Source organism: Meriones unguiculatus, chromosome 19 (assembly GCF_030254825.1).
Source record: "Meriones unguiculatus strain TT.TT164.6M chromosome 19, Bangor_MerUng_6.1, whole genome shotgun sequence".
Classification (NCBI taxonomy): domain Eukaryota; kingdom Metazoa; phylum Chordata; class Mammalia; order Rodentia; family Muridae; genus Meriones; species Meriones unguiculatus.
In genome coordinates this window covers 67,986,893-68,004,355 of record NC_083366.1, presented here as the reverse complement: position 1 = coordinate 68,004,355, position 17,463 = coordinate 67,986,893, and the positions used below count along the sequence as shown (strand labels likewise).

At 50.5% G+C, this 17,463-nt stretch overlaps 1 protein-coding gene and 1 long non-coding RNA gene across 11 annotated transcripts in view; one reads left to right on the top strand and one right to left on the bottom strand.

Moving 5' to 3' along the window:
• Nucleotides 1-13,299, bottom strand: part of Hrh2 (histamine receptor H2) — a 43,130-nt gene extending 29,831 nt beyond the window's left edge. For 7 of the 9 annotated variants that reach the window (XR_009587773.1, XR_009587774.1, XR_002476748.2 and 4 more), the window contains exon 1: nt 12,596-13,292. The gene's annotated coding sequence lies outside the window, so the exon portion shown is untranslated. Of the gene's footprint in view, nt 1-12,590 lie in introns of all 9 variants that reach the window. The other 2 variants (XR_002476753.2, XM_060373084.1) reach the window with 2 other exon arrangements.
• Nucleotides 11,716-17,463, top strand: part of LOC132649351 (uncharacterized) — a 133,268-nt gene continuing 127,520 nt past the window's right edge. For both annotated transcript variants that reach the window (XR_009587775.1, XR_009587776.1), the window contains exon 1: nt 11,716-11,815. This is a non-coding gene — a long non-coding RNA (uncharacterized LOC132649351). The remainder of the gene's footprint in view (nt 11,816-17,463) is intronic.

The following is a 17,463-nucleotide window of genomic DNA, read 5'->3' as shown; positions in this document are numbered from 1 at the left end:
ACTCATTCCTTGAATGGTTTGTCCTTCCAGCAGGGTAAAGGTTAGTTGTAGAGGAAAGAGCCTTATAATTGGCTGGGTCACTTTATAGATATCAGAAGCAAACAGCTAACCCGTGCCAAGAACATTCACACATTTGGTTAGGTTCTGCCATCCTCTGTGCTCTGCCAGCCCTTCTCCAAGCCTCTCCACACCCATTACCTCACCTAGAGGCCTGTAGGAGAACGGTGTCCTCTGAGCAAGGGATATACCATTGTCATCCTGTTTTTGCAACGTGACACAGAGAAACCGGGTACCATGATGGAGGTCACAGAGCTGATTATGGTCTGTCAAGAGCCAGCCCTCTTAGAATTCAACTTCTATTTCACCCCTCCTCCCTCCCCTGCTATTTCCCAAGCTCAGTCACTCCTCCACGTCCTCATGATCTTTTCTGAATTTACAAAATAGCACATCTACATTTTTTTTTTATCTGATGTTTTCCCCTTGAAGTGGTTGATTTTGTAAAGGGAGTTGTCTGATCATTATATACATGGATAGGATCACTCTCCCACAAATAGGTCACCTTAACAATAAATGCAAAGCACAGCCAGTGTAATTGAAGTCTCAGAAGGCAGTTTAAGGGCGGCTGGTCTGCAAAAGGGGGTGGGCGGGAGAGTGTGGGCTGGTAGCTCTTGGCAGTTTTTTGTTTTGTTTTGTTTTTTGTTTGTTTGCATGTCCAGAGGAAGATTTACCAGACACCTGTGGATTTATCATTCATATGTCTGTCACCGGCCACCCAAATCTATCTTGGGTGAGGCCCCCAAGGGTTGCCTGCTCTGCACTGGAGAAATCATTGTGTCACCCTCCCCAGGGAGCCAGCACCACATGAGGGGGTGTGAGGGGAGCCTGACCTGTGTCAGATGTTGGCTCAGCAATGTCTCTCTGGCTGCTGGGAAAGCTGGGGACCTCTCTGAGGCCGGGTTGCCATCTGTGCGTGGCATACCACCACACGCTGCTGAGGGAGGAAAGCAGGAGTCAGGCCTTGGCCGAGTAAGGAACACTCAGCGCCTCCACAGATGGCATGCCTCATGGCTACTGTCTGCTTCTCTCTCACAGAAGCTTTTCTGAAGTCCCACCTTGTCTGAGAGTGACAGCAGCCAAGGTCACCAGATGGAGAGACGAAAGTCGAGTCTAAAACAAATCCATCTAAAACAGCCTGTGGGCTGGGACCCGGGCCAGGGCTGGGAGGATGGGCCCAGGCGTGGATTGGAAGGTAGAGAAAGGCTGTGAAGGAGAAAGCAGATAGGAAGGGGAATCCATGCTGGTAGAGGTCTACTTGGGGACCCAGCTCATTTGGTGACAGCCCCCTAATGGTGGCAATAATAGTGAGGGGAAGGGGTGAGGCCAAGTGGGAGGGGCAGGATCATTGCAGAGTTAGACCCCTATCCTGGGCGCAGGAAGTGTCTGGATGCATTATACGTGGGGAGAAGGTTCCTGAGACACCAGGACAGGAACTGTAAGATCCAACGCTGCTGAGGAGACCAGACCCACACTGATCACAAACCTGATCAGCCCTTGGTGGTTTTCTGACAATGATTCCCAGTGCTCACAGGCTTCTCGCCACACCAGCTTTCAGTCACAGGAGACCAGAAGCACCGTGGCAGGCCCGGGCCCGGACAAGGTTTGGCGCAGCAAGCCGGGGTGGGATTCTGTAGTCCTGATGTGGCAGATCTTTGTTCAGACTGCCATTGGGAACAGTGTAGACTCTCAAAGGGCCCAAGTGGGCTCAGGAAAGTCATGGGGGGAGGGGAGGAGAAGGGAGGCCAGAGGTAAGGGGCAAGGCTTCTGGGATCTGTGCACCATCTAATGCTGGACTGAGGACTTGAGATAAGCCAATGATCACCAAGTGCGCAGGAATCTGTGTCTAGTTCTCCATGTGACGGCCAGGCTGCCTCTCCTCCATCGCCTGTAAAGACAGGCCCTTGCCTCCTTTCAGTAGCATGTATTTCCTGTTTACTAATTTTTGTGTGCAAAAAGTAAGCCAGTGGCCACATGATTTTTTAGTCCCTTGAAGGGTGTTATTGGGCTTAAACAATCTTTATAATTCTTTTTCAATGCCCGCTTTGATTATCAAGAGATATAATGGAAAAATCTAGATTTCTAGTTAGAGTCAGCTTCTGACTTGCTGTGGTCTTACTTAGTAATTTTTTTATTTTTTTACTTTACAAGGAGAAACACACACACACACACACACACACACACACACACACACACACTTCTAGAATAGAACAAGAAATCTCCTGAGGTGGGCCACACCTGATACGACAAGCTTTGTGTGGGATGATGCCTGCCCAGCTAGAGGATGAGGTAAGTGCCCTAGCGTGTCTATGGGAGGCTGGGCTCTCCTGTGGAGCTCTTAGGGCTGGAAGTACTAATTGCATTTTCAGTGTCTTCAGTGTGACTGTGACACACACACTGCTGTCAGAGGTGAAGGAGAGCTAGTGCACAGGGAAAGCAGTCGCAGGCCTCATCCCTGCTGGCCAGCATTAGGTCTATCTGCATGCTCAGGGTCTACCAGGCAGGGATGTCTGCTTCCTGGTCTTTGGGAGGCTGGGGTAGCAGTTTCATGAGGTAGCGGTCTCCATGGTTTGTGAAAAGGAGGCTGCTTAGAAAGCCTCCACTCAATGAGATCACTGTGAAGTCTTCAAGGTTCTATAGCTCATGCCAAGAGCAGAAGAGGTTGATTCCCTGCTGACGTGCTGATGCTGTTTGAAAATGTTAAAAGGGTCTTGTGAGGGATGCTTGGGTCTCGTTTGAGCACAATGGTGGCCATGAAGCATGGGAGTCAGTCAGGAGGACTTGGGAGTCCACCAGTAACTTAGATTAGGTATTATATTATGACAAGGAATCCCTGCTGTGATTCTGTTAGCTGTAGCAATGGAAAGGTAACATGTGCTCAGTGAATAGAAATGAAGCCCAAATTTATGAGTAGGAAACTACTCCGATCACAACAGTGTTAGGGATGGAACCCAAGCCCTCAGGAATACTCGGCAAAACCTCTTCCTTTGAGCTTCTCCACACTGGCCCCTGATGTCACGATTTATTTTAAAATACTCAAAGGAGCAAACAAGGCCTGTGACTTGGATATCCTGAGGACATTGGTGAAGCAATAAAGGGGCTCTCTCTGCCTCTCTGTGCTGTGAGTCTCTGGGTGTGTATAGAGAGAACACAGACACGGTGCAGCCTCCCTGGAGACATCTACACAGACAGCCCAGGGGGATTCCAGCCTCGGTTTCCCTCACTGGGAAAATCACATCTCCTCTACCCCCCAACCCCTCTCTGGCCTTACTGACTCCTTCCTAGCCCATCCTGATGTACTGTGCATGTGCAGTGTTCAGCAGCCTCACAGCTTACCCTGGCTGCCCTGGCTTTACACCAGCATAGACCACAGCTCTCTTCCTACTCTCTAACTTATACTCACCTCAGCCTCAGGCCCCAGGTGCAGAAAATATTCTTCTGGCAGTTGCTGGGGCTCCCATCAGAGATCTGGGAGTGTCCAGGAAGTCTAGGTGAGATTTATGTTCTCTGTCCCTGGGCAGGATCTGGGGAGACCAGGTGTGGGCAATCTGGGGGCAATGGCTTTGTTTCCCAGCCTCCATTTCCCCTCTGGAAAAGTGGTGAAACAAGCCTGACCTCAGAAGAAGTTACTGGGCTTCTCGGTCTTAACCCTTAAACAAGACTTCCTTAGACCCGCACCTTTTCTCTGGCTGCAATGGCTCAGGCCTCCCAGGCCTGTCACCTAGAAGAATAAAAGTTGTCTCTGTGTGACATCTTTCCTAGTCAGTGTTCTAGTTCTGTGAAGAGACTCTATCCCCACAGCAACACTTAGAAGAGGAAGCATTTAGTTGGGGCTGGCCTGCCGTTTCAGAGGCTTAGTCCGTGAATGGTGGGAAGCGTGGCTGGGAGCATGAATGGCAGGGAGCGTGGCAGTATACAGACCACATGGTTAAACATGGTGCTGGAGGAGTAGCTGAGAGTTCTCCCACTGGACCGAGAGCAGCAGAGAGAGAGAGACTCTGGGCCTGGGGTGGGCTTTTGAAACCTCTACCTCCACTGACACCCTTCCTCCAGCAAGGCCACACCTCCTAAACCTTATCAAGTAGTGCCACTCCCTGATGACTGCAAATATACGAGCCTATAGGGATCATTTTTATTCAAACCACCATATCATTTGACCTGTAAGGGGTCAGGGAGCAGCTGTGTCTCAAGCCTGAGCATCTCTGAGCTCACACAGGGCATTGGTGCCATGGGTTGCTAACATCCTGGCCTAAATGGGTGCCTGCCTTCCTTCAGCCTCCCATTGGGATCTGTCCTATTTCGTTTCTCCTCTGAGCTCTCATTCTGTCCCCTCACTTAGCAGCTCTTACCCCTCCCACTCCTGGCCTACCCAGATCTTGTCCTGGGGGCCTAAGAGCATGCTTCTGGCCTAGATACCTGAAGTCCTGGACACACCCACTCTGCCATAGAATGTTCTGTGCCCTCAACAATAGCTTGAATGTTGGAAATGAGTTTTGATTCTCAGAACTTGAAGAGTAGTTGAGTCAATTATGCCACATCAGAAATGAGATACCTACTACTGTCACACCTTGGAAACTGTAAATAATAAGGGGGAAATGCTTGTGCTTCCATTTAAAAAAAACTCATCAGAGTCAGGTAGTGGTAGCACACACCTTTAATCCCAGCACTTGAGAGGCAGAGGCAGGTGGATCCCTATGAGTTCTCTGCTAGCCTGGTCTACAGAGTGAGTTTCAGGATATCCACAGCTATGTAGAGAGACCCCATTTTGAAAAACAACCAAACCAAACCAAACCACCAAACCAAACCAAACCAAACAACCAAGCCAAACCAAACCAACCAACCAAACAAACAAAACCTCAACAGGATTCAAATAATATATAATCATTCTATGAACTTCAATCCTATCAATGCGAAGCACAGGAGAACACCAAATACTGATGCCTAGAAAGATTAATTATAATAACAGTCTTTTGGGAGGTGTTGTTGATACCAATTGTTACCTTCTTTGCACATTTCTTCCCCCATTGATAGCTAATGCTAGCAACTAAAAAGCAATGCATACAATATAGGATGGCGCTTACATGCCCCTCTTTGGGACAAAAATATGAATACATATTATAATGCAAATATGAAGCTATAAGTGAAATACAGTGAATACTTTTATCTGTTGTGTTTTCTCCTTTGTGGTCATCTACCACCTTTAACCCAGTATTTGGAAGCCTCAGGCAGGAGAATTGCAGCATTGAAGCCACACTGGATTAGATAGCCTGTTGAGTTGCCTGATGAACCCTCGTCCATCCTGCCCAGGATCAACTCTAATCCTTTTGCCCAGAAAGTCCACAGAAGTTGTTCATGGCCTGCACACCTTAGCGTCCACTCTGTGTGTTGAGAGTGAGTGCCATGTCCACAGGGTCTGCCGCTGACTGGCTATGGCCACCCTGAGCCCAGAGCCACCACGTTACATTTTTCAAGAGAAGCTAGAAAGCACATGTGAATTCAGATCTTTGGCTTTAAAACAAGGTGTCTTGATTTCCAGTGAATTTTCCTTTAAAAATGTTGGCTCATACAGGCCTTTGATTGCAGGACAGAGAGAAATCAGGCTGGAGCTAGGCTGGATGCTTCCGTCCTGCTGTGCTAGCCCTGAGAGCTGGAAGGGATTATGCAGGCCACAGGGGAAGAATTGTCAACATCCTTTCAGCTGTGGGCCCTGAGTACAACGCTAGAACCTGCCAGGCAGGACGAGCTCACTGGTGCAGTAGAGGCTTCTGTGAGGGTAAGTAATGGACTTCTGATTAGGTTAGAAGCCGACTCCCTGGGAGACAATTCACTTCTGCTACTATAAACCCGCCCAAAGCTCGTGGCTGGCGAAGGCATAGGCCCTGATGAAGAAGCGATTGCCTTAACTTGCTAACTTGATATGACACATCCAACAAGACGCGTCTAAACAGCTGTGTTCATGTCCACAGACTCTCAGCTTCAGCTTCGGTTGGAGAAGTTTCTTTTTTGCAGCGGCTGACACTGACTGCAGAGACTCATAAAGTCAGAATTCTGAGAATACATGACTGATTAGCATCCAACAGTAAAAGAGATGTTTATACCACCCTAAGGCTTGGGGCAGATCTTGGAAGAAAGGGCAGAAAGAAGGCAAGAGTCCGAGGAACTGGGTGGGAAGAGCTGGAGAGGTACGGAGCACTGAGCCATGTGTGGCACAGCCGTTGCGCTTGTGAACTCCCAGCAGGTAACGTTAGCTGCACAAGATGGATAACCCCTGGGCCCATTGGCAGTCTGTCATGAAGTGGCTCACAGGGCTTCTCCCCCAGAACCTACGCACAGGTAATGCTACTTGGTAGTGAGGAACAGTTTCTTTAGGGTTATAGCACTGGTCAGCTTCCTATTGAAACAAACCCTTACCCAAACAGGCCAATGAAACTCACTGGGACACACACACACACACACACACACACACACAACCAAAATACAACTGTGAAGGCAGAAGGTCTAATCAGAAAGAGGAAGGGGATTAGTGGGAAACAGACGAGAGGGCAATGGGTGTGTGACTATAATTGAAATACAGTATGTCCATGCATGAAAAGTCACAGTGAAGCCCATCGTTATGTATAATTAATATCTGCTAGTAAGGTGTGAAAAAATTTTTGGCTCATTCAAACAAACATCTTGTCAGCTGTGAGAAAGGCCCTGGACACGTGATCTCTGGCTGTCCTCCTGGGTCTTGCAGAGTCTGGAAGGCTCCCTGGCTGACATCTTCCTTATCTAAGTGCCTTTTCAGAGGACACTATTGCTCAAGAGTTTTGCTTCGGAGTGGCATCAAATTCACTGGCAGTAGTTCGGGGAGACGTCCTCCCTGCTGGAGTATCAGGATGTCTTATGCATCTCTCCGGGCATGTGGGCAGCTGAGGTTAGGGAGGCCTGACTCCAGATGTGGGCTTTCTCCTAGATAATGAGTGTGTTTGCTTCTGTGAACAACCCATAGTAGTCCTGCAGCTGGGACTCCCACTCTCATTTTCCTTTCCACCTTCCCAGCACACTGTTCTTAAGGTTCCCAGAAGGCCTCGATCAGCCTTTGTTCTCTGCATTCTTATTCCTCTGTTTCTTTGCCACCCAGATCCCTGAATCTGAACAATGCTCTCTGGCTCCTGTATCCTCCATCTCCAGCTATCTGGAATTCGATGTTCAGATGCTACCTCTCACCAGCCTGGTGCCTTCTCTGTGGCAGCAGGGACCCCCAGGAGCCTGGCATTAACTGTTCCTGTTGCTCTCCACTTACAGTCCTTCCTTTCCTTTCCCCCATGACCCCTATGGTGATTTGACCTCTCAAGCAGCTTCTGAATCCATTCCCTTTTCTGGCCCACATCTCCGCTCAGGATAAAGGTGGAGGACCAGAGCATCCTCTGTGGGCATGAGGTCTGTGCCCTCCTCCACCTCACTTTCCTTTCTATTGCCTGGGCCTGGAGGAGTGGCATTTTGGCTTGATTACTTTTGTGGGAACCTAGATTCCCATGAGGCTCCACAGCCTACATGGCAGAGAAGGATCTAGGTCCTGTAAACTTCTGTATGACCCCCACATCCTCCATGGACATCAAATAAACTTAGCTGTTCTAAATGCCCCAAGAATATCTGGAGGTTTTGCAGCTCTCTGCCTCTGGAACTTCTCTGTCTCCACCTCACTGGATAGTGGGGTGCTTGAGTCTCCAAGCATGGGTGCTGCCCATGGCTGAAGGGCTGCACTGTTCCTTGGTGGCAGCAGCACTGTGTCGCCCCCTAAACAGATAACCTTGGGCACGTGCCACATTCACTCATTTCCGTCTTCTGTGAGCTGCTCAGGGTTGGAGACATGGCGGCCTTGAAGAGTGTTTCCTGAACACCTCGGTAAATGAGTGGATAGCTCTGATGCTTACAGGGGGGTTGGGTGTTTGGAGGCTGTTCTTTTAGAGTTGACAGTGAACACGACATTCAGTTTTTGTTGGATCTACAAGTGTTTATGATCATCCCCTGTTGTTTTTCAAGGCTGGAAACCAGGCCAAAGCTCCTACATATTCCAAAGGAATGCTCCTATGAGTCCAGTGTCAATTGGGCATTCTGCCTGCTCCAATCCATGACCAACAAGGGCCTAGCCAGCCTTCTTCCACTGTGGCCAGGCCCACACCCTTCTTGTAACAAATAAGGGCCGAGTCAGAAAACCCCTCTGAGGTCAGCTAGTGATAGGCTCACTTGGTTTTTCAAGTCCATCACCTGAGGACCAGAGAGGAAAATCTCCTGCCCACCACCACAGAGGAGGAAGTGCATATTCACACCTGAAGCAGTCTGTCAAGATTTTATCAGGTAGGAAAGAGTGAGCAGAGGAAAATTAGATATGCTAGGGAGAGTCTGGACTAGCTGTGAGGTTGAGAAGCCAGGGAGGGTCTCTCTGAGGGCATCCCTGGAGCTGCTGTGCAGGGGCAAGATGGACAGATGAAACATGCAAAGACGGAAGAGGGAGTGGGCTTGCTGCTTTGAGGCCAGCAGGGGGAGGGGGAGGGACACAGCCAAGGTCACCGGCTGCCTGGTAGAGATCTGTGGGGTTTGCAGTACAGTCTAAGCAAGGGAGTGGCAGGAGAAGGTTTACCTGAATGTCTAGGAGACGCTGAACTACAGGCACAAACGGGATTGAGGCAAATTCAAATCAGCTCATCCTTCTACTCCTAATACACACCCCACAAACTGTGTTTCTCCAAGTGACCCATACACAAGTGCTCACAGCAACATAACTCATAACAGCGCTAAAGTGGAAACACCCCAACTGCCCAACAACCTGGCAAATAGACAACTAAGATGGAATATAAGTCAGCTCTGACAAGGCATTGGCACATGCTCCAACAGGATGGACCATGAAAATGTTTGTAAGGTAGGAGAAGCCAATCATGAAAGGTCACACAGTGTGGGACAATTTATCTGAGGTGTCTGGAACAGAGAGGTCTATAGAGATAGATACAGATTAGTGGCTGGGTCTGGGTGGGCATCAGGGAAGAGTGGAGAAGACAGTGACGGCCAAGGAGCTCAGACTTATTTCAGTGATGATGAAAACGTTTTTAAAATTTGATAACTGTAGACATACCAAACACTAGTAATCTTATGCAATGGGGATGGCTGAAGTTTAGAGTATGTCATCAAAAAACCCAGTGGGTGTGTTAAGCCTTGGGCTTGTACACTTTAAATGGGTGGATTTGATAGTATAAAATTTTATATTTTTTTAAAGGCTACACTGGTTGCTGGGGGGATGAAAACATGGAAGCCAGGCAGCCAGCAGAGCTGATGCCAGATGGGAGCGGCCAGCACACAAGGGAACATAGCCCTTACCCGCAGACATCTTGCACAAGCTGACTTTTGCTTAGGAGTGCTCTCTTCCATCCCAGGGTTTCTGAGGCCCAGCACCATGGACATCTGGGGTAGGGTCCTTTGCTGAGGTGCTGGGTGGGAGTGTACCCTGGGCTGTTCAGCAGTGTCCCTAGATGCTAGAGCATCCTTCCTGACATTGTGACATTCCAAAACCTGACGCTGACGAAAAGCCACCCTGGAATGCAAAATGCTTCTCAGTCCAGCACCCTCTTCCTTCTCAGCCGAGCACCCTCTTCCTTGCTGGACTCTTGCAGAATCACTTGAACCCCTTACCCTGCGTTCTCTGGTTTCCCATGAACTCCAGCCCAGGCCCAAGGATACTGTTTCTGTTCTTCTGTGCATTCCCTGTAGAGATGGTGAGAACCCAGCATAGAGTATTGCCCCATCTCCACACAGGAGTACAAGTGTGCTTCTGTCACCGACAAGAACACACATGCTAGTTTTGTGCAGGGACTGGTGAGAAAAGTCAGGGTAGGCAGGTTCCATAGGCTCCATCTTCACGAGTGCCCAGGGAGGTGCGTACCCGTAAGTATGAGGCGCAGAATCATGCCTGCCAGTCTCAGGACTTCAGACTCATTTTTGAGTAGGAGAGTGACATTCTCAGATCTGTATTAGTCAGCTCATAACAAGATGAAGGGTGTATGAGAACTGGGGACGGGTGGGGGTTGGGGAGAAGATAGGAAACAAGATGGTGACCAAGTCAATCTGGCAAATGCGTCTCCTAAAGACACTTTCTACAAAAGACCCCGAAGCCTCAGAGGTGGTGTGCCTAGACACAGAACCACACATTTCATTCATAGAACCACCTATTTCATTCGCTCCCTCCCTCCCTTCAACAGACCACAGCCCTGGAAACCACAGAGGTCTGTGCGCTGATTACTGAAGTATGTGCTCCTTGCCTGAAATCAGGAAAGGCCAAGGAACAACCCACCCCCAGTCCTGCCACACTGCGCAGCAATGTTAACGTTCTCTGACCCCTCTCCTCCTTTATTTTTCCTAAGCTTTTGTCCTCCACGCTGTCCCTGCCATGGATAAGGTGTTCCCATCCATTCAAAACGCTCTGTTTTTAGTAAAGACATGTCTGCTCCAATTGTAGGACTTTTAGATTCGCTCTGATTTTTGGTGACTATCTTGGGGATTAAAATAGTCTGTGCTCCCATCCCATCATTTCATGTGCATGTACTTTTGTTTTAAAATATTTTTGGCAAAGAACATTTTTGGCCTGCCAAGACCATTAGCCCATTACCAGGAATTTCCTTCCCAAGGATGAGTAAATCCTTCAGATTGCAGTTTGATCCTGCTTTTACTTCTTTGGGGCGTTGGTGGAGTGGGACCACAGCTGGGTTTGTCTCCCATGGACATGACAGCTGGGAGGGCCTCCGGGTGTTCTGGCTCTAGCGTCTCTAAAAGCGGTGCTTGCCAGATGGAATCTGTCACCAGATTTTTGTCTTCTGTCTTGTCCCTCTAATTCTGATGCAGCCACTACCTCCCTGTCAGCTGGATGATACAGATCTGAGTCAACACGGAGGGTGCAAGTCAGCCATGAGTCCAGGGCAGAGGGAACGTGCCTGCTTCAGAACCCAGGGGAGCTGACTAGGCTGAGGCAAAAGGACGGGGTGCCGCAGGACAGAAAGGTCAGCCTGTTATCAGCTTTCTGCGGGACACTGAGCAGGGACCTTCCTTCCTTCCTGACCCTTAGAAGCAATGCTTGGTAAGGGGACCCAACTCTCACTGACAGCCATCAGTCGCCTCAAGTTAGTGTGTGGCTCCTCTCACTGCACTCGGAACCAGGAGGGAGGCATAGCTGATCGGGCATGCATGCTGGGTGCCAGGTCATGGGCTATGCATTTCATGGTCATGTGTATGGCCAGGGCTAGCTTGGTACAAGCAGTATCACCCTGCAGTCAGGAAGATGAGACGCCAGATTCCACAGCAGGGACTACTGGAAGTCACTTGCTGTGGAGAGCCTCAGTTTCTCCATCTGACAGTAGGGGTTAACGATACTGGTTTCCAGAAGTACTGTGATAACTTTAGCCCAAGTTATACCCCAATGTGTCTAATGCCAGGCCCGCCCAGAAATGATATCCTCTTACTGTTTCCAATTCCCCTCATACACAGCTCAGCATCAATTCTGTAGTCCCTGATAACCTTCTGGGAAAGCAAACATGCTTGCAGAGATTCATAACTCTCTCCTATAATGAAGAAAGCTGAAGCTAGGCTTTCTAGAAAAGCCTCTTGCCCGCTGTGTCTGAGGTGAGAGGTGGGGCGGGGCGCCGGGGACTCCTGCTACTTCCTCCGTCTTCCCTGAGTCCTGCTTCATGCTTAGCTACACATACGACCTCCAGACAAACAGCGTCAAGGCACCAAGGTGAGTGTATGGCGCTGACCTCTGGGGATGCCTCAGCTCAAGGTGCTGTATTTCTACTTCTCTGTGAGTATGAGAAGGGGAAACTGAGGTTTCTGGGCTCAAGGTCACAGTGTTGCTCAAGAAGCCAAAGCCAGAGTCAAAGCCACTTCCCCACGTCCACTCTCAGAGAAGAGCAAGCAGACGCCCCAGGTGTCTGGGACAGGACAGCTCCCGGAGTCCCTCCCAGTCCGGCGCGGAGATCCCTTCGCTGCCTAGCGTGGGGCAGCCGCTCAGAAGGATGCGGGCAAGGCGACCTGTTCCTGAGAAACTAGACAGCCTCCTTCCGGTCGGCCCCACACTCTCCCCTGGTGTTTGGTGCGAAAGTCTCCCCAAGCCCCCCCACACACCAGGCGAGCAACGCCACCGCCCAGACAGCGGACAAAGCAAGCTTCGGGCGCAGGTCGATTTTCAGGGCACCCTGTTGGGCACCGGGCGTGGGAGGCTGCCCTGACCACCCTCGCATCCGCGGGGTGAGGCTGCAAGCCTAGCTCTTACTGCCTTTGGAGTGGCTATGACCCTTGAGGGTTACAGCGAGAAAAGCGAGGTAGAGGCGTCAGCTCAAGGTCAGGTGCCTCCCGTGTGCAGCCCGGTCTGAGGTTGGACTGAGGGTCACAATGCGCCCCGGGGATTCTGGGGCAGGCAGCCAAAGCCGCCACGCCACAGCCTGGTCTCCGCACCAACCCACCAGCGTCCCCGTCCCGAGGCGAAGTCTCCCGGGGGGCGGCGGCCACCTTACCTTACCTGGCGCTGCTGCGGTGCACGCCGCCGGCTGCACGGGTCCTGAGGTCCGCGCGCTTGCACCGGCTGGGGCAGGGATGGAGCTGGTGGCCTGCGCCTAGCACCCACTTCCTCGTCCCCGCCCCCAGCTTGCTCCTCCTCGCTCTGAGAGCCGCTCCCTCCCTCAGCATTTTCTCCCACATTCATCCCCTCCCCCTTTCTGCCCCCTTTCTCCCTCCCGCGTCTTCCCTCCTTCTCTCCTTCTCTCATATCTTTTCCTCTCTCTTCCTTCCTCCTTCCCTCTCTCCCCCTCCCTTTCTTTCTCTGGACACTTTCTCCCTCCCCTCTTTCCTTCTTTTTCTTCCTTTCACACCATCACCTGTCACCCCCCCCCACACACACACACCCACACACATACACAATGGCTTCTTTCTGCCCTAACCCTGTGAGCTCCCCCGCCTGAGACCCTGCCTACCTGTGAACACATTGGCGGTGAGAGAGCATGCCCAGCTATGGCCCACTCTGCCTTGAGAACACCACTAGGTCAGAAAGCAGATGAACCCTGCCCCTGAGTTCCCAGGACCCAACCCCTCCAAGCTTGTAAAGTGTTTAGAGAGAAAATCCTGGAAGATCCTGGGATCTGGAGAGGCAGAGGCCTGAGAACTGAGAATGGGCAGCTCAGTCAGCTCAGGGCTCTGCTGGAAAGAGCAGGGAGGGGGCTGGGGCTTTGTGTAGGACAGATAAAGCCTGTCCAGATAGACAGTCCCACCTCCTGGGTGTGGAGCCAATGCCACCTCAGGTGGTGTGCCTGGCAGGAGGGCGTGTCTGAAACCAGTGCAGACCCAAAATTCTTGCTTTCCTTTTCCAAACTGATGCAAAAAACTCCCTCCACCTAGCACACTGCCCCCTAAGTACCCAGGGGCAGCTCCTCTGACCACCTGCCTCCCTATGTTAGGCTGCTGCCCCCGTGCCTGGCACCGCACTGTGGCTATACTGTCTGTCCACTCTAATGAGGCCCTTGTGGTAAGCACTGGGTAAGTGTCTCCATTTGTAAGCCCATTTCCGCCTCTGTGACCCTAAGGGTCATGCGCACCCCAGGGAGTCTTGGATAAAGCCTTGGCCAGGGCAGTGAAAAGGATGCTGGGTAAACTTTGTGTACCTTCTGCCAAGTCCCTCTGTGCCAAACTAGCCTGTTCCCAAGGCGGTGTTCTGGGCTCTTCCCTCGCCATTCACAGAGCAGGCCAGGTCATTTCTAAGAAGTGGAAGTTGGGTCGCATGCGTCTGCTCCCAGGCTTCCAACCCTGTCACACTCCTGCTCTAGTCACACTCAGATCTAGGCTCTTCCTGTCCCCAGTGGTCTGTAGACTTGCTTTCCACGATGAGTGAGGTCACTGTCCACACACACCCAGCACCTCCCTCAGCAAGACTGTGATGGTCTGTAACTTGTGTTGTGTACTAATGTGTTGGTGGAAATGTCTTTGGGGAGAACTTACCCGTGTCTCCCCCAGCTGCTGGATGCCATTAGGGGAATGTTCCATCACCTGAATCCCCAGGAAACAGGCACTATTAACAAGAGTCCAGCTTGTTGAAGGGCCTTACAATTTCTGAGGTCATCTGACCTTTAAAAAGTAGTCATTAGTTTTTATTTTCATATGTATGGATGTCTTACCTGTGTGTATGACTTTGCATCATGTGTGTGCCTGGTGTCTGTGGAGACTGGAGGAGGGTAGTGGGTAGCCTGGAAGTGAAGTTACAGATGGTTGTGAGGCTCTGCAGAGGTGGTAGAAATCAAACCCAGGTCCTCAGGTAGAGCAGCTCTTAGCTGCTGAGCCAATTCTTCAGACCAAGGTCATGTGATCTTATTGGCTGGTCGTGGTCCCTTCAGTACCTTTACTGAGGTGTAGGCACAGCCAGGCTGGTTCTGGCACTTGGTGACTACTATCAAAATGATGTGGCCGTGTGGCCCAGGCACCTGTGCCATGGGAAAGTGGAGCGTGTGCCCTGCTCTGGGAATCTGATTAAGGAGCTCTGCAGCGTGACTGTGTGGGTGCCTGCGATGACAGAGAGGCTGGAGGTGCTCAGCCGGCCTAGAGCTGTCAGGTGAACTCATGAGCATGCTCAGTCAACCTTCAGGAAGAACGGCTCCTTGTGCTGTGTTCTGTCACGCAGCAAGGAACGGTGAGCTAGGCAGCTGGACAGGGTCACTTCCCGTCTCTGAGGCTCTTTCTTCGCTTGTGAAAGCAGCATCATTCTCATGTCTGCTGCAAAGAGCTTGGGTGAGGCCTAAACTGAGAGAATAAAGGGAAGAGAAAATCAGATGTGATGTTCGGACCTGTAATCCCAGCACTTGGGAGGCCAAAAGGATCAGGAATTCAAGGTTGTCCTTGGCTCCGTAGTACTTTCAAGGCCATCCTGAATGACATGAAACCCTGTGTCAAAAAAATATAAGTAAATAAAAAGGATATATTAGATTTACTTATTTATTTAACAAATGTGTATTTACACCTGCTGGGCACTAATTCCATGCCAGGATACAGCAACAAACAAGGTAGAAAAGGGTTTACTACACCACCCAGAGACAGTTACAACAGGTAGTTCCAGCAAAGAGACTTAAACCAGGTAGTAGGGCTGGGAATATCTGGGTCAGCTGTGCTCACTGTCCCTGATGTGCGTGTGTGTGTGACATTAGACATGAACTGGGCCCAATAAGAGAGAGTAAAATAGTATCTACACAGAAGAGCAGCACGTGTCTTGAGGTAGCGCGGCCATGGCGAGTGGACGCGAAGAAGGCTGACACGGGGTGAAGGACAGGGTGCTGGCGGGAGGTGGGTTTAATAAGGTGGCTGAGATGGCCACACTGCAGTGCAGCAGGTCACTGGAGGGTGGCGAAACTGCCTGAAGTCTGTTGCACTCAACCTTCTACCCGGCTGCAACTTCTTCCAGCTCTGAAGATCTCCAGCCCCATGCCAGACGGGGAGACCTTTGGAAGCGGCTAAGCCTGTCAGTGCAGGTGTCCTTGCTAACTAGAACTACATCCCCACTTTACAGGGGCCATGGAGGCTCAGTTCCCCTTGCTCTGAGTGTGTAAACATCATCTTCTTCCTGCAAAGGGTGCCGGAAGAACCTCCCATTCTAAGGAAACTCAAACCACTGTTGACAAAAATAGAAAGGGAAAAAAAGTTTTCTTTTTCTCTTTGGAATGAGTCTGACTGCTAGAAATTGAGAGAGAGAGAGAGAGAGAAGAGAGAGAGAGAGAGAGAGAGAGAGAGAGAGAGAGAGAGAGATTGGAGAAGAATTAAAAACCCAAGCACAACAATTAAAACATTGAATGGCATGGTGTGGTGATAGCACTCAATGGAACAGCCTGTGGAAAACGCCACAGAGAACCTCTCCTGGGTTCATTGCTGACTCCTTCCGATGGCAGTCTGGGGTTTATGTGGCTCTCCTAAGAGGGTGGTTGAAAGTGGGCAGGGTTTGCTGTTTGTTATGCACAGAGAGTCTTGAGATGTGGTGAGGGTCTTAGCTCTGGGTAGCCCTGGAGTTGCTGGCTAGCTCCTAACCTTGCCATTTCCCAGCATTTCTAAGTGTGCACAGTGGTCAATTCTGGTCCACAAGGCAGGAAGAAAAGCCGTGTGTAAAGTATTTGCCATTTGAATATTGTGCTGGGTTCTTTGCATACAGCATTGTACTTCTCTTCAAAGTGCTGAAAGGTATTTTGTTCTTTCCTCCAGGCCTACAAATAGAGGCTACAAAGGTAATAGCGTCTCCCTACTTTTCATTTCTATAACTAGGGATTCATCCAAACACACCCCTCCCTACTGCTAGGCCATTTACTGTCCTAGCCCACTGTCTCTCTCAGTGAGGAGGCTGTGAGTGAACTCAAGGCAGTGAGTGATTTAGCCTGATGTGGAGAGGAGCCACGGGTGACTTTTTAGAGCAGGTCTGCTCATGAATTGGGTGGGAGGGATATTCCGGGAAACAGCTTGTGGAAGTGCTATGGTTCCAGTGCTGTTTGTCTTCCAAGAATTGGTCCTCACTGTGGTGATGTGAGAGGGTGGGACATTTAAGAGCTAAAAAGGTCTAGTGAGACAGCCTCAGGCCAGCCAGGAGCGGCTCTGAAGGGGTTCTGGGGTCTGCATCTCACTTTGCTTCCTGTGGGTAATGCCATCTCTGTCGCTGACACACACCTTGCCCATGCCTCATCTCCCTTGAGGGCTTCCCCAAAGCCAGGCACGTGAAGAACTGTGGACCAAGTCTTTTGTCCTTAACGTCCTAGCTCAAACTCTAGCATGCAAAGGTGTGTGTGTGTGTGAGAGAGAGAGAGAGAGAGAGAGCGAGTGATATACATACACATCCAAGGACAAAGGGGAAGGGAGTGAGGGGGGAGAGAGATACATAGACATACAGGGGGAGGGATATATATGTATATATACATATACACACATACATACACACACATATATATACACGCACACGCATACAGGGAGAGAGGGAGAAGGGAGGGCTAAGGAACGCAGGGACAGTGGGATTGCTGAGAGAGGCTGAAGAGGCATGGTGGTCTTAAAATGCCTGAGCACTATGCTCGGAGCTTGTGCTGCATCTGGTGGCCTAGAGAAGACACCTTTGAGAGATGGCAAGCGGGAGAAGGAACAGCCTAAGGCGTCTTCTGATCTCAAGGGGCAAAAATGTCCCGATGGCTCAAGAATTGGAGAGCATGTGAGAAGCGAGGGTGTCACGGGGCCTCAGAATCACCAAGCTTTGGACAACTTCTGTACCTCACCTCTCCATCTTCCAGCCATCCTCTTTCTTCCTTCAGAAGACACGTTCCTCTACTTCCCATTCCTCCAGAGTTTTCTCTTTCATCTCGGCTTGGGCTTCAGAGCCACATGGCT